Genomic DNA, 14389 nt, shown 5'->3' on the forward strand with positions numbered 1-14389 from the left:
GAAGAGGGAATATATCTACACTGTAACAGGGTAGAAGAGGGAATATATCTACAGTGTAACAGGGCAGAAGGGAGAAAATATCTACACTGTAACAGGGCAGAAGAGGGAATATATCTACACTGTAACAGGGTAGAAGAGGTGATGTGAGCTGAAATGGAAATGAACATCACTTTCAAGATTATTGCACTTATGTAGGGATATACATGCTTGTGACTTATAAGGCTGTGAAATATTTCCTCCTTTGACTAGAGTGATATACATATTTTTTACTACGACCAGGGTGAAGTGTTTAACAACTGCGGCTAGTCTGAGACGTATTCCTTTATATCCTAAAATTAGTGTTAGATATATTCCCTACTAAAACTATAGAGTGAGATGTATTCCCTTCTAAAACTGGATTAAGACGTATTTCCTACTTAGATTTATATAAATCTGAGTCATATTCCCTACTAAGACTGGATTGAGACATACTCCCTACTAAGACAAACAAGAGTGAGATGCATCCCCTACTAAGACTAGAGTGAGATATAGTCCCTCCTAAGACTGGTTTAAGACGGAAATCGGAAATTCGTGATGATTCGGCCAATAATGCAAACCTTCGTGGTTTCAGATTGAAAAGTATGAAGAATGCCAGGAATGGGTTAAGAAACATGTACAAATTACAAGATTCATCTACGGATCATGCACAAATTGTAAGAATCACCTACGAATATGCTGAATGTTGTTCTTACTTACTTAATTCTTACATGATTCGTAGTTGACTTAGGACATTCGTGGCGGTTTCGGGATGTTTTTGGGTTGAGGACAAGAAATTTTGGGAGCCACAAATCGCTAAGAATAGCAAAGAATTCAAAAGAATCAATTAGGAAGCTGTTATGGAAGTAATTACAAATGGATTATGATACAGCCACGAAATTACAATTTGGGGACCCTTCCACGAAAGTTTTTGACAAACAGTAACTTTCTCGCCGAATTGACGAACTCCCGTGAACTGTATGAATGTTTTGGAATCAAATAAGATTCATTTAAGAACTTCAAGAAATGATTCAGATTTATCAACGAACATGAAAAAATTCCTATTCAGGGTGATTTGGGATATTCGTGGTCGTAGTGAAATGGGGGCATAAGACTAAAGTGAGATGTATTCCCCACTAAGACTAGTGTGAGATGTATTCCCTACTAAGACCAGTGTGAGACATATTCCCTACTTAGACTTATATAATTCTGAGATGTATTCCCTACTAAGAGTAGGATGAGACATAATCCCAATTGTGACTAGACTGCTAGTCATTCTCCCAACAACCTGTAGGAGTGTCAGTAAGTGTTCAAATCACATCTGACCATTTGATCCAGCAGCTGTGGTCTGCAAACAGTGTGTAAGCACATGACAGCGGGCATGTAAACAGCCTACTGGGATCAAGAACAGTCTAGCTTGAGTAATTCCTTCTGTATTCACACAGTACTTTTATGAAACACAGGGCTGGGCTTGCTGGCAATAAGTGGTTGCTAGTAAATATTTGTCATGCCTTGGTTGTTGATGAGTATAAAGAGTTTGTCTAAAGATAGCTCCCATGGCCAAGGCCCCAGCTTCAAGAAGTGCTGCCAGCTGAAGGAGTGAGCAGTGACTGTCAACACAAGTCAGTCATCACGGGGAGGAGTATTATGTACCTATACAAATAAACCCTAGTCCCTCACCATGGTGTAGCTATTGTAGGGTATAAGTAATCACTTGATGCCCCAATGTTTATGCTAGTGGTGAAGATGGGAGCAAAGTAAATACTCTAAATTGTGCACTGTCATCTGTGATTCCTGCTCATACGCAGGTCTCAGTAAACTTTCATAATGGTGGTATCAGTGATATGTATATCTTATCATTGCAAATTAAACATGGTTATATCGTAATATACATGTTCATCCTGTTTTGTTCAATCAGTTTGGAAATTAATGGGGGAAAAACATAATTGTTTGTTGCGTTTCATATTGTTGCCTACAGAAGCAAAGTCTCAAATCTTGTAAATTTCAGTGAGTGCATGAATGACTGACTGGGATGTTATACTACCTAGTTATAGCATTAGCTCACCTGGCCTCATGCATCTGTACCAAAACATCTACTTGCCTCATCGTAACCCCAACTACAGCAGCTTTGCTCAACTGGACTGATGCATTTCCAATTACTTGCCTCACTGTATCAACCATCTACGGTAGGATAAGCTCACCTGGCCCCATGCACTCTACCTATTTCTTTCACTGTATCCCCCTTCTACAGTGTCATTAGTTCACCTGGCCTCATACATCTACACCAACTTGCCACACTTTATCCCTCATCTACAGGAGCATAGCTCACCTGGCCCCATACATCAACACCTACATGCTTTACCATATCCTCCATCTACAGTAGCATAGCTCACCTGGCCCAGTGCACCTGCACCTATTTGCTTTACAATATCCCCCATCTACAGTAGTTTTAGCTCATCTAGCCCTGTCCACCGCACCTAATGCCTTCACTGTATCTGTATCTACAGAAGCATTAGCTCACCTGGCCACTCCTCAGGTAGATTGGCTTCACTGAAATAGGTATATACTTTCCATTTCAAACAAGAAAAGCTAACTTGAAAATGAAAAGCTGACAATGTTCCATACACTTCAGATGATTTGATAATATGTGTGTTCATGGAGTGCAGGATTATTTATTTAAGGATTGAACCTCAGTTTGGATGGGTTCATTGAAGTGTGAACGATTTAAAGGGGCACTGATCTAAAGCAATTCCCTGGGACTGGTTGTTGCCTTTGTTATTGTTTTTTCCCCCGTGAGTACCTGGATGATACGCAACGCAACTGAGCGTGACAAGAGACTGGGCTAACGTCTGCAAGGACAGCTAAATAAACTTAGAGGCAATATTTGTTTTACGCATTTTTGAACACTGATTGGTTAACTGTGACCTATAAAGATTTCGACAAAGGGTGCATGTTAATTAATTTCTTCAGCCTAAACAAACAGACAAAAAGAACTGCGGATGTTGTCATTTGGAAATACCCCAGATGGTTATAGTTTAAAAAGTAAAAAGTAAAAAGTATCCATGCAGTGAAAGCATTTTCGGATTTCGGATTGCGTCGATAATGCGATTACTACTCCCTTGTTGTCATCCATGTTTTCTGGTATAACCCTACACTTGTGTATTTGTCGTCATCCACTTGATGCTCAGTTAATGAATTTATTACAGGTACAATTAGTGGTAGCACCACTTAGATTACCTGACAAAGGTTGGCATTTATTGTGTCTGGGGTAATTATTCAATCTAAATCCAGGTTTGAAGTGACGTGAAATGTGTGTTATGTAATATACACATGGCAGCCCATCAAGAGATGAATGATCAGTTGATTTATTTTTTTTGTAAATAAACGGATCGTTCCTAGTCATCAAAGGATTAACAGAAAATACGTTGATTGATTAATCACTGTTATCTTGCACAGTTGATATGTCAAAAGTGAGTGTTTACATGTCGAGGTTTACTAAAACAAAGGGAATACACTCATATCATGGCGTGAAGTGCCAATGTAAAAACAACATACTTTGTTCAAAGGGTTAACTGATAATACGTTGATTGATTGCTCATTGTTATCTATCACTCAATGGATTTTTTCGGCACCGTGGACGTTATGAAAATATACTAGCCACATAAAGAAAGTGTGCACGGAGAAAATAAAGATATAAGGGCACATGGTCCATATATGAAAGATAGGTTTGAACCCAGCAATTATTAGAGACATTCAAACGCTCATGCACGTGCCATGCGATATGACGTCATTGATGGGGGTCTATGGACGTGCAATGTGTTACTGCACGTGCATCCTGTGCAGCTGTACACAGCATGTGCAACTCAAAATTGCTGTCACTTTGGAAAGCATTATCTGTGGTCATTCAAAAATTCAAAACTTCTCAGGCGCAGACACAAGCATATCTCAAGCAAATCATGCCAAGATTGACAGCTGCACAGCGTCATGAAGCCATTGGAATGATCCGAGCGGGAATGAGGCAACAACAGGTGGCAACACATTTCCAATGCCATCGTAACACGATATCAGCATTGGTGAGGCGTTGACAGAACACAAATGACGTTGCCGACCACCCATGTTCAGGACGTCCCCGAGTAACGACGCCAAGACAGGACAGTTGGATTCGAGTTACACATCTCCGACACAGGTTCCAAACGGCAGTAACGACGTCCCAGACAATTCCTGGACTGCGCCTTATCCATCCCAACACTGTCAGGAATCGTTTACGTCAGCATGGGATTCGACCACGACGCCCTGCCATACGTCCCATCCTGACACACCGTCATCGAGTCAACCGTCTAAGATGGTGTCGAAATCATGTTCGCCAACCTCGAATATGGTGGAGAAATGTTGTCTTTACAGATGAATCGAGGTTCAACATTTCCCACAGTGATGGGCGCCAACGTGTCTACCGGCGTTTGGGAGAACGTTATGCACGCAACTGTATTGTGGAGAGGAATCGTTTTGGAGGTGGCTCTGGGATGATTTGGGGTGGGATAACAGCACGGCACCGAACCCCTTTGATGGTTGTTCAGGGCAATCTCACCAGTGTTGGCTACAGAGATCAGATTCTGAGGCCTGTGGTCATTCCTTTCCTGCAACGTCATGGCCCGGGATTGACATTTCAACAGGACAACGCTCGTCCTCACACGGCTAGGGTCGCAATGGATTTCCTTCACCGTAACAATGTCATGTTACTGCCATGGCCTGCAATTTCTCCAGATCTCTCCCCAATAGAGCATGTGTGGGATGAAATGGAGCGCCGTCTGCGTCATCCTCCACATCCTCCAGATAACGTCCGTGACTTGGCACAGGATTTGAGGAGGATATGGCAGGCCATTCCCCAGGCCTTCCATGCCCATTTGGTGGACTCCATGCGTCGCCGATGCACTGCTGTGATTCACGCACAGGGTGGTCATACCCGTTATTGACTTTGTGACTTTGTCGTTTGACCCCCTACTCCATTTTGATCTTCTGACGTCATCGTAACAGATGTTGTTCAGGTCCCGTTGACATTTTCTTATGGTCCGATCATTCAGCTGCTACAGCGTCTGCATCATTTTGTTCTTGCTGTGTTGTATTTCAATCCAGAATATATTTTCTCCGTGCACAGTTTCTTTATGTGGCTAGTATAGTTGTCACGTCGGACTTTCTCAGCCGACCCTTGAGACTTGACACCTATGTGAAACACCTGAAACAATCTAAGTGATCAGTTGAGAAACGAACACGGGTTATAATATCCCGAAATGACATATATCTTATATAATATTTGATTGTTACAAATGTGACACGTGACATCGAAAAATTTTCTTTGTACAGCAGCAGACGAGTGGGATATTGTTCCTTTGTGTGGATGTTCTCGGATACATTCCTCAAACAAGGAAGCTGCCTAAAATTATACACATAAATTTGGTAGGTTGTAATTATGGTATTTGCATTTTGTTTTCCTTCATTTGCTGTAGCATTGAACCGATTCGTTCTTGTTCCTCTACGTCTTGGTTGGGAAATTCTTCAATGCGCGATAGACGTTGTTTTCACAGGTCTTTTCCTTTGTAAACATGTATATATTACCGTTAATTTTCAATTACCGTCTGATTCTTTCAGGCAATTTTTAAAATGTGTAAATATTTCAGTCATTTTGACTGAAAAATCTGTCTAGATTGACTAAAATTGATTAAGACAATCAAAAGGGCCTAAAAATATCACAACAGATTATTATGTAGGATTAGAAGCCAGACAACATAGAAATGTACTTTTCAACGTAACATTTTCAGTCTCTTGGTGATGACATTAAACATCAAAATGTTTGGAATTTGTTATCATAATAATACAGATGGAAATGTTTTTCAGTCAGTTTGTAAAATAACTGAATATTTAGGCGTTTTATAGATTTGAAAATGTTACACATTTTGACAGTAAAAAAATATTACACACTATAAAAAAAAGCAATGCTCAGGTGAAATATTTACTTTGTGTTGCAAGTCAAAATAGTGTAAATGAAAATCGCAAAATTACCAAGCAAGTGACTTATCAAAACTTCGTCACCATTACCGATGGTACCCACAAAGATACCTACATTTCCATGTCAATCTCGAAAACTGTATTTCATTTTGTTGATCAATGTGACCATACGCGCTTTTTGCTACCCATAAATGTGACTAATGCGCTTACGAATGGCTCAGCACAGGTCGCGAACTAGTCTAGATTTCCTGTTAAACTGTGTTCACACGAAAGCTTAACACAGAAAGACTGGGAATTTCATGAATTCATGGATGGAAACTAAGAATAATAAACAATATTTCGAGAAAGCAGTTATCTAGTATATATATTCACTGTTTATTAATTACATTGATATTAAAGTATATTTAAGAAGTGTGAATTTTACTTTTGCTATTTAAATCATATTTTACACAAATTTCAAATGTATCATCTTTTGTATTTCTTTGTTTGATGGGGGCGGTCGGGTAGCCTAGTGGTTAAAGCGTTCGCTCGTCACGCTGAAGACCCGGGTTCGATTCCCGACATGGGTACAATGTGTGAAGCCCATTTCTGGTGTCCCCCGCCGTGATATTGCTGGAATATTGCTAAAAGCGGCGTAAAACCATACTCACTCACTCACTCCTTGTTTGATGAATGCTAGTATTTTTTTATAATTCATATATTAGAACCATACGTCCCTCATCCCACTCGTTTTTTAGATTTAAATATGTTTGATTTTTCACTACAACTTGTATTAATTGTAGATTATTTTAATGATAAACTGAAGATGAAATCACTAACATGAATATTACCCAAAAGAAATACAGGCATAGCTCAGCCAGTTTACAACATTAATACACTGGGCAAGGTAGATTCTACTCTATGAAGGGAAACCACTCCCATCTAGAGTATAAACTGACACTAGCTGCCCTTGAGTTATCCAAAAGGCCACGGTCGTTACTAGTCGCTTGCAGACAACTGACATTTTTATCCTTCCCTTGATAGGCGAAAAGGTATGTTGTTTCACACTTCTTTCAGCATTGAGTCGCGTGGAAATAGTACTTTTAGCTACAGACTCGATACTTGTGTGGTTCACTTTCGCAGTTAACAATATTTCTGACGTAAAATCTGTGGTTGTTCTTCATGTTGTTGAAGTTTCAGTTTCAAATCATACAGCTTAAGAATAAAAAGAGACAATGTTTAATGTAAAGCAGATTTTATATGTGAAACAGACCCTCTCTTGCACGCCATTTTGTCAAGATTATTCAGGAACTTCAATGATCTTGGTCCAGCCCAGTTGTAAGTTTTGATTTAAGAGATAAACCTACTGTGTTTTGAAATTTGATGTAGTCCCACTGTAGAGTAGATACCTCTTAATTTAATTTGGAACCGAGACCCAGTGTGTAATAGAGGGAATATAACTACGTTTTACAGTTCAAATTGGGGTGATCTATCGGCAGCCAGGTTTTTATGAATTGATATGTAGGCTATCAATGTATTCATACACACATTTTTGTGTGTGAAAAGGCTTAATGTATTTTAAAAGGGGTTTCCATAGCTAAAACGAAACCTCTTTTTAACCAAGCAGAATCAAGCATTCATCAATGTCATGGTAGAATGTAACTTAAAATGATCTTAGCCTACACTGACCTGGACCTGGATCCTGCCACTACACAAACCATGAAACTACCCAACATTGCCCTGGACCTGGATCCTGCCACTACACTAACCATGACACTACCCAACACTTCCCTGGACCTGGATCCTGCCACTACACTAACCATGACACTACCCAACATTGCCCTGGACCTGGATCCTGCCACTACACTAACCATGACACTACCCAACACTGCCCTGGACCTGGATCCTGCCACTAAACTACCTAACACTGCCCTGGACCTTGATCCTGCCACTACACAAACCATGAAACTACCCAACACTGCCCTGGACCTGGACCCTGCCACTACACTAACCATGACACTACCCAACAATGCCCTTGACCTGGACCCTGCCACTACACTAACCATGACACTACCCAAAACTGCCCTGGACCTGGATCCTGCCACTAAACTACCCAACACTGCCCTGGACCTGGATCCTGCCACTACACTAACCATGACACTACCCAACATTGCCCTGGACCTGGACCCTGCCACTACACTAACCATGACACTACCCAAAACTGCCCTGGACCTGGATCCTGCCACTAAACTACCCAACACTGCCCTGGACCTGGATCCTGCCACTACACTAACCATGACACTACCCAACATTGCCCTGGACCTGGACCCTGCCACTACACTACCCAACACTGCCCTGGACCTGGATCCTGCCACTAAACTACCCAACATTGCCCTGGACCTGGACCCTGCTGATACACTAACCATGACACTACCCAACATTGCCCTGGACCTGGATCCTGCCACTACACTAACCATGACACTACCCAACATTGCCCTGGACCTGGATCCTGCCACTACACTAACCATGACACTACCCAACACTGCCCTGGACCTGGACCCTGCCACTACACTAACCATGACACTACCCAACACTGCCCTGGACCTGGATCCTGCCACTACACTAACCATGACACTACCCAACAATGCTCCCAACAACTCATGTCCCTCCCCCCTTCAATCTAATGTGCTGAGGTGCTAAGAGACTGTGTGTTGCACATATGTTGATTATTACCATTTGATTGAGTGATTATTACTGCATGTTCAACTACTGAATAATGCATAACTTCCATCACTACCCGTGTAACACCCTGTCACAGCCCCAGCTGGACCCACTGATTACAGCTCCAACAGACTCCTGCAGTTCCTCCTCCCTCCTATGACATGAGAGGGCCACAGATGGCTTCCTGCCTGCTGTGGGTGTCCTGAGCTATGTGAGGAGGATGTGTGACAACCCACTGATAGGCATCTGGCACGTGTGCTTCTTTCAGTGAAGCAACGTTTGCAGTGCCCTGTGTGTCAGCTGTCCGTCACTGGAGTCTCTACATTGACTGTCAACACAGGGTGCTGATGGTCAGTGCAGGCAGCAGGGACACTGCAGGCCTCCAGCGTGCTTCCTCCTCTAGCTGGCTGACTGATAGTGTGACGGACCTTTCTACCTGAACACTTCAGCATGACAGATGAGTGATAATTTGCCTCCCATCCAAACAGGTGAACAGTCAGTAGCTTACTTACTGCCTTATGCGTTTATACTCACTGCCTTATGCGTGTATACTCACTGCCTTATGTGTGTATTCTCACTGCCTTATGTGTGTATACTCACTGCCTTATGTGTGTATTCTCACTGCCTTATGTGTGTATACTTACTGCCTTATGCGTGTATACTCACTGCCTTATGCGTGTATTCTCACTGCCTTATGTGTGTATACTCACTGCCTTATGTGTGTATACTCACTGCCTTATGCGTGTATACTCACTGCCTTATGTGTGTATTCTCACTGCCTTATGTGTGTATACTTACTGCCTTATGCGTGTATACTCACTGCCTTATGCGTGTATTCTCACTGCCTTATGTGTGTATACTCACTGCCTTATGTGTGTATACTTACTGCCTTATGTGTGTATACTCACTGCATTATGTGTGTATACTCACTGCCTTATGTGTGTACTCACTGCCTTATGTGTGTATACTCACTGCCTTATGCATGTATACTCACTGACTTATGCGTGTACTCACTGCCTTATGCGTGTATACTCACTGCCTTATGTGTGTATACTCACTGCCTTATGTGTGTATACTCACTGCGTTATGTGTGTATACTCACTGCCTTATGTGTGTATACTCACTGCCTTATGTGTGTATGCTTACTGCCTTATGTGTGTATACTCACTGCGTTATGCATGTATACTCACTGCCTTATGTGTGTATACTTACTGCCTTATGCGTGTACTCACTGCCTTATGAGTATACTCACTGCCTTATGCGTGTACTCACTGCCTTATGTGTGTATACTCACTGCCTTATGCATGTATACTCACTGACCTATGCGTGTACTCACTGCCTTATGCATGTATACTCACTGCCTTATGTTTGTATACTCACTGCCTTATGTGTGTATACTCACTGCCTTATGCGTGTATTCACTGCCTTATGTGTGTATACTCACTGCCTTATGTGTGTTTACTCACTGCCTTATGTGTGTATACTCACTGCCTTATGCGTGTACTCACTGCCTTATGCGTGTATACTCACTGCCTTATGTGTGTATACTCACTGCGTTATGCATGTATACTCACTGCCTTATGCGTGTACTCACTGCGTTATGTGTGTATACTCACTGCCTTATGTGTGTACTAACTGCGTTATGTGTGTATACTCACTGCCTTATGCGTGTATACTCACTGCCTTATGTGTGTATACTCACTGCCTTATGCGTGTACTCACTGCCTTATGCATGTATACTCACTGCCTTATGTGTGTATACTCACTGCCTTATGCGTGTACTCACTGCGATATGTGTGTATACTCACTGCCTTATGTGTGTATACTCACTGCCTTATGTGTGTATACTCACTGCCTTATGCGTGTACTCACTGCCTTATGCGTGTATACTCACTGCCTAATGCGTGTATACTCACTGCGTTATGCATATATACTCACTGCCTTATGCGTGTACTCACTGCGTTATGTGTGTATACTCACTGTCTTATGTGTGTATATCCACTGCCTTATGTGTGTATACTCTTTACTGTATGCATGTATTATTATTTAATGTTTTACTGCAGAAATGTTCATTTATATTTGTGTTATTTTGCATGTTGTCTATACATTGATATGTAGTACATTTTATTCTCCGGTGAACTGAAGGGTGTGAGAGGGGACTGGCAGGTGAAGCTTGGAGGATCAGATGTAAATGAAAATCCAAACCTAGGTGAAATAGGCAGACCTTATATCCTGCTACACATAGGTATGAAACATGCATGCACACAATACACACACGGATTGAGCTATTATTGCAAATTAGATATTTATCTAGTAGTTAGCATTAAAGCAAACCATAACTCTCTTCAATAATTTACCGTTGGTTTACCTTGATTAGGTATAAAATTCCAACTAAGAGTTGATGGCTTAATTAAGTCATAAGTGGAAAAGTATAAACAGGATTACTGTGCCTGAGCAAAAAATGTTTCAAGTTATTTCTTAGGTCAGTGATGTGATTGTGATTATTGATGGATGTGCCAGGGAGTTTCTTCTCTTCCTTACCTGCTCCCTTGCTTACCGTGAAATGACAACTGCACTACTGAGTGCCAAGCTGAATTAAACTCTTATACTTCCATTCATCTTCTGTAAGAAACTCTCACCATCTCCAAATGATGTGTAGCGTAATACACCAGGCATTTCGAAACATTCATTATGGTATGAATAGCTTAAATGTTCCAAATAAGAATTGTTCCAGCTGCCCATGTTTCCCAACTACAACACATGTAATGCAAGCTACTTCAGCATGTTTCAGCAAGACTGTGTTGCCTTCATCTAAGGCAACAAAATTCGCTGAGCAGAGTTGCTTCCCTAGGGCACTCCAGAAACCTATAATCCTTGCGAATCCTCTACCTCTTTTACATCATTGCCATAAACCCTGTATTTTGCCTTCAATCACACACAACTAATCTTCAGGGTTTTCAACAGAGGTCCTCTTCACTGTCAACTGCACACAACTAGTTGTCAAGATAATAGAACCACAAATCAGCATCCAGCTCTTCAGCTTGCACAGGTGGGGAAAACCTCACTTCTTTCCTGTGTGTGCTTGAGTCAACATAAGCTTTCAACTGAGTCTAACCTTTAACACTTAGGTTGTGTTGTCACACAAGTTAACTAATTTTTAGTTATTACTTGTTTTTTTCTTAATAATTCAACTTATTCAACAATAAGTAGTCTGTTCAATAGAGTGTCATAATACCTGATACTCACATAAGTATCAGTGGTGTTGGTACGAATCCAAGACGGCGTAACCAATCTCACCCAGCTTGTTGAAGTTCATGATTTCCGGAGACCCTCATGTAGCTTACTGGAAATACAGAGATGACTCCCACACTAGGAACTTGTTGTGAGTTGTGCGCCTCCTTGTCAAGGAAGGAGGTAGCAATAAAGATGGCTTATGTCATTTTATCTCCCCCTACTGCTGCTCTAGCTGAAAACAACACTTACTGGACCAGGCTAAGAAGAATCCCCTGGCCAAGGGCCCATATAGGGGACAAAACTGTACCGCTGTCCAAGGGAACTCCCGGCCTGTCATCTGCCAGCCGTGGATGTAGAAGCCAGCTAGCTTTACCTACTCGAGAACCACGGCTGACACTGTCACTGTACAGTAGCCAAGACTGTCATAACAAAAACCAACAATCCAGTCAACCACCTACTCCCGCACAGATCAGATGAGAATCAAGATCACCCACGGTCACCGTACAGTACCTGCACGGACCTGGCAGAACCCATGCCAGTGTTCATGACCAGACCGTCACTGACTGCACGGATCCTGTACAGGTTCTTCATGACACAAGCCCACGCTATGAAAGCTTCAGACTCATCACCTATACTTGCATCCTTCTCTACCCATGTGATATTAGCTTTGGCATCAAATGGCATCCTGGAATACAGTAGTTTCCTCAGAACAACTTGTATCCGGCTGTCAATGGGGCTCACACAACACCTTCACCAACTTTTACTTGCGTGATGTTCAGACAGACCTGGAAGGGATACATTCCCCAGGTTCCATTGTGGCAGCACATAACACAGTTGTTTTCCCTCCTATGAAAAAAAAGGGAGTGGGGTGTAGATGTGTGTGGCAGGGTTCCGGAATCTGCAGTCTCAAAAGGTAGATGCACCTTTTGATCAGTCTATCCACTCAACACAAGCTACTTTGAAGCAGATTAAGATGTGACCAGAAGTGATGTCCCTTTTGAAGTGTCATTATAACCAGAAAGCACCAAAAGTGACGTCACAAAAAAATGGAAATGACAGTTAAAACTGGAATTGACATCGCAATCGGATGGTGATCAGAAGTGACATCATAACCGAAAATATGATAGACCGGAAGTGACATTACAAAACCGGAAATTATGATAAGAGAGATGGTTTTAGAACATCTATGACGTCATGTTTATGCATTATAACAAATATATAGGTAGTTCAAGTGAAGGTACTACATATTTGTGTTTTTGCACATGAAGTTTTCAAAGTTTTCTTGAGTTGATTTTGGGAGGTTGTTTTTCACTTTGAGGTTGGAAACAACTCAATCTCATTAAAATCAGACCCTAGTTCTCGCTACTGCTAAACAAAGATCTGAAGACATCCCATTAGGGGTCACGTCAGAAAGACCTTTCATCCGACCAATCAGAGCGTCGCTTACTAGATCATGAAAGTGACAGTCGGAATGTGATTTCTAATCATACAACCCCAAAATTTTAACAGGGGGTATTCCGAACGATAGTTACGGGTTTAATGACTGAATCCATACAATCTAGACAATCTATTAGCCATTCCAGAATGTTCTTTTGTTTAGGTTTCAAATTTGTAATCGAGAATTTGTCAAAATATGTTTCTAAGCGTAGTCACCATTTTGAAATTAGTGCCATAAAGCATGAGAAAGCTGCCTTCTGATTGGTCATTCCATTGGTCGGTCAAAGTTTGCGCAAGGTCGGTCTGACATGACCCGTAATAGGATGTCCTGAGATCTTTGTTCGCGGTAGCGAGAACTAAGCTCTGATTTTAATAAGATTGGGAAACAACTATTCTATGCGTTATTGATATCAAATTGTCCAGTAGGTGGTATGCATTATTGATATCAAATTGTCCAGTAGGTGGTATGCATTATTGATATCAAATTGTCCAGTAGGTGGTATGCATTATTGATATCAAATTGTCCAGTAGGTGGTATGCATTATTGATATCAAATTGTCCAGTAGAGGGTATGCATTATTGGTATCAAATTGTACAGTAGATGGTATGCATTATTGATATCAAATTGTCCAGTAGGTGGTATGCATTATTGGTATCAAATTGTCCAGTAGATGGTATGCATTATTGGTATCAAATTGTACAGTAGATGGTATGCATTATTGATATCAAATTGTCCAGTAGGTGGTATGCATTATTGGTATCAAATTGTCCAGTAGGTGGTATGCATTATTGATATCAAATTGTCCAGTAGGTGGTATGCATTATTGATATCAAATTGTCCAGTAGAGGGTATGCATTATTGGTATCAAATTGTACAGTAGATGGTATGCATTATTGATATCAAATTGTCCAGTAGGTGGTATGCATTATTGGTATCAAATTGTCCAGTAGATGGTATGCATTATTGGTATCAAATTGTACAGTAGATGGTATGCATTATTGA

The 14389-nt window shown here is 41.3% G+C and overlaps 1 protein-coding gene across 5 annotated transcripts in view; it reads left to right on the top strand.

The window, feature by feature from the left end:
- The window catches only part of LOC124116686 (hydroxysteroid 11-beta-dehydrogenase 1-like protein), a 140658-nt gene that overhangs the window by 81544 nt on the left and 44725 nt on the right, over positions 1 to 14389 (top strand). For 2 of the 5 annotated variants that reach the window (XM_048395109.1, XM_048395113.1), the window contains exon 1: positions 9011 to 9203. The exons of the other annotated variants lie outside the window; for them this stretch is intronic. The gene's annotated coding sequence lies outside the window, so the exon portion shown is untranslated. Of the gene's footprint in view, positions 1 to 9010; positions 9204 to 14389 lie in introns of those variants that run through there. 5 annotated transcript variants of the gene reach the window in all.

Source organism: Haliotis rufescens, unplaced genomic scaffold (genome assembly GCF_023055435.1).
Source record: "Haliotis rufescens isolate VD_foot unplaced genomic scaffold, xgHalRufe1.0.p SCAF_14, whole genome shotgun sequence".
In the NCBI taxonomy this organism is placed as follows: Eukaryota; Metazoa; Mollusca; class Gastropoda; order Lepetellida; family Haliotidae; genus Haliotis; species Haliotis rufescens.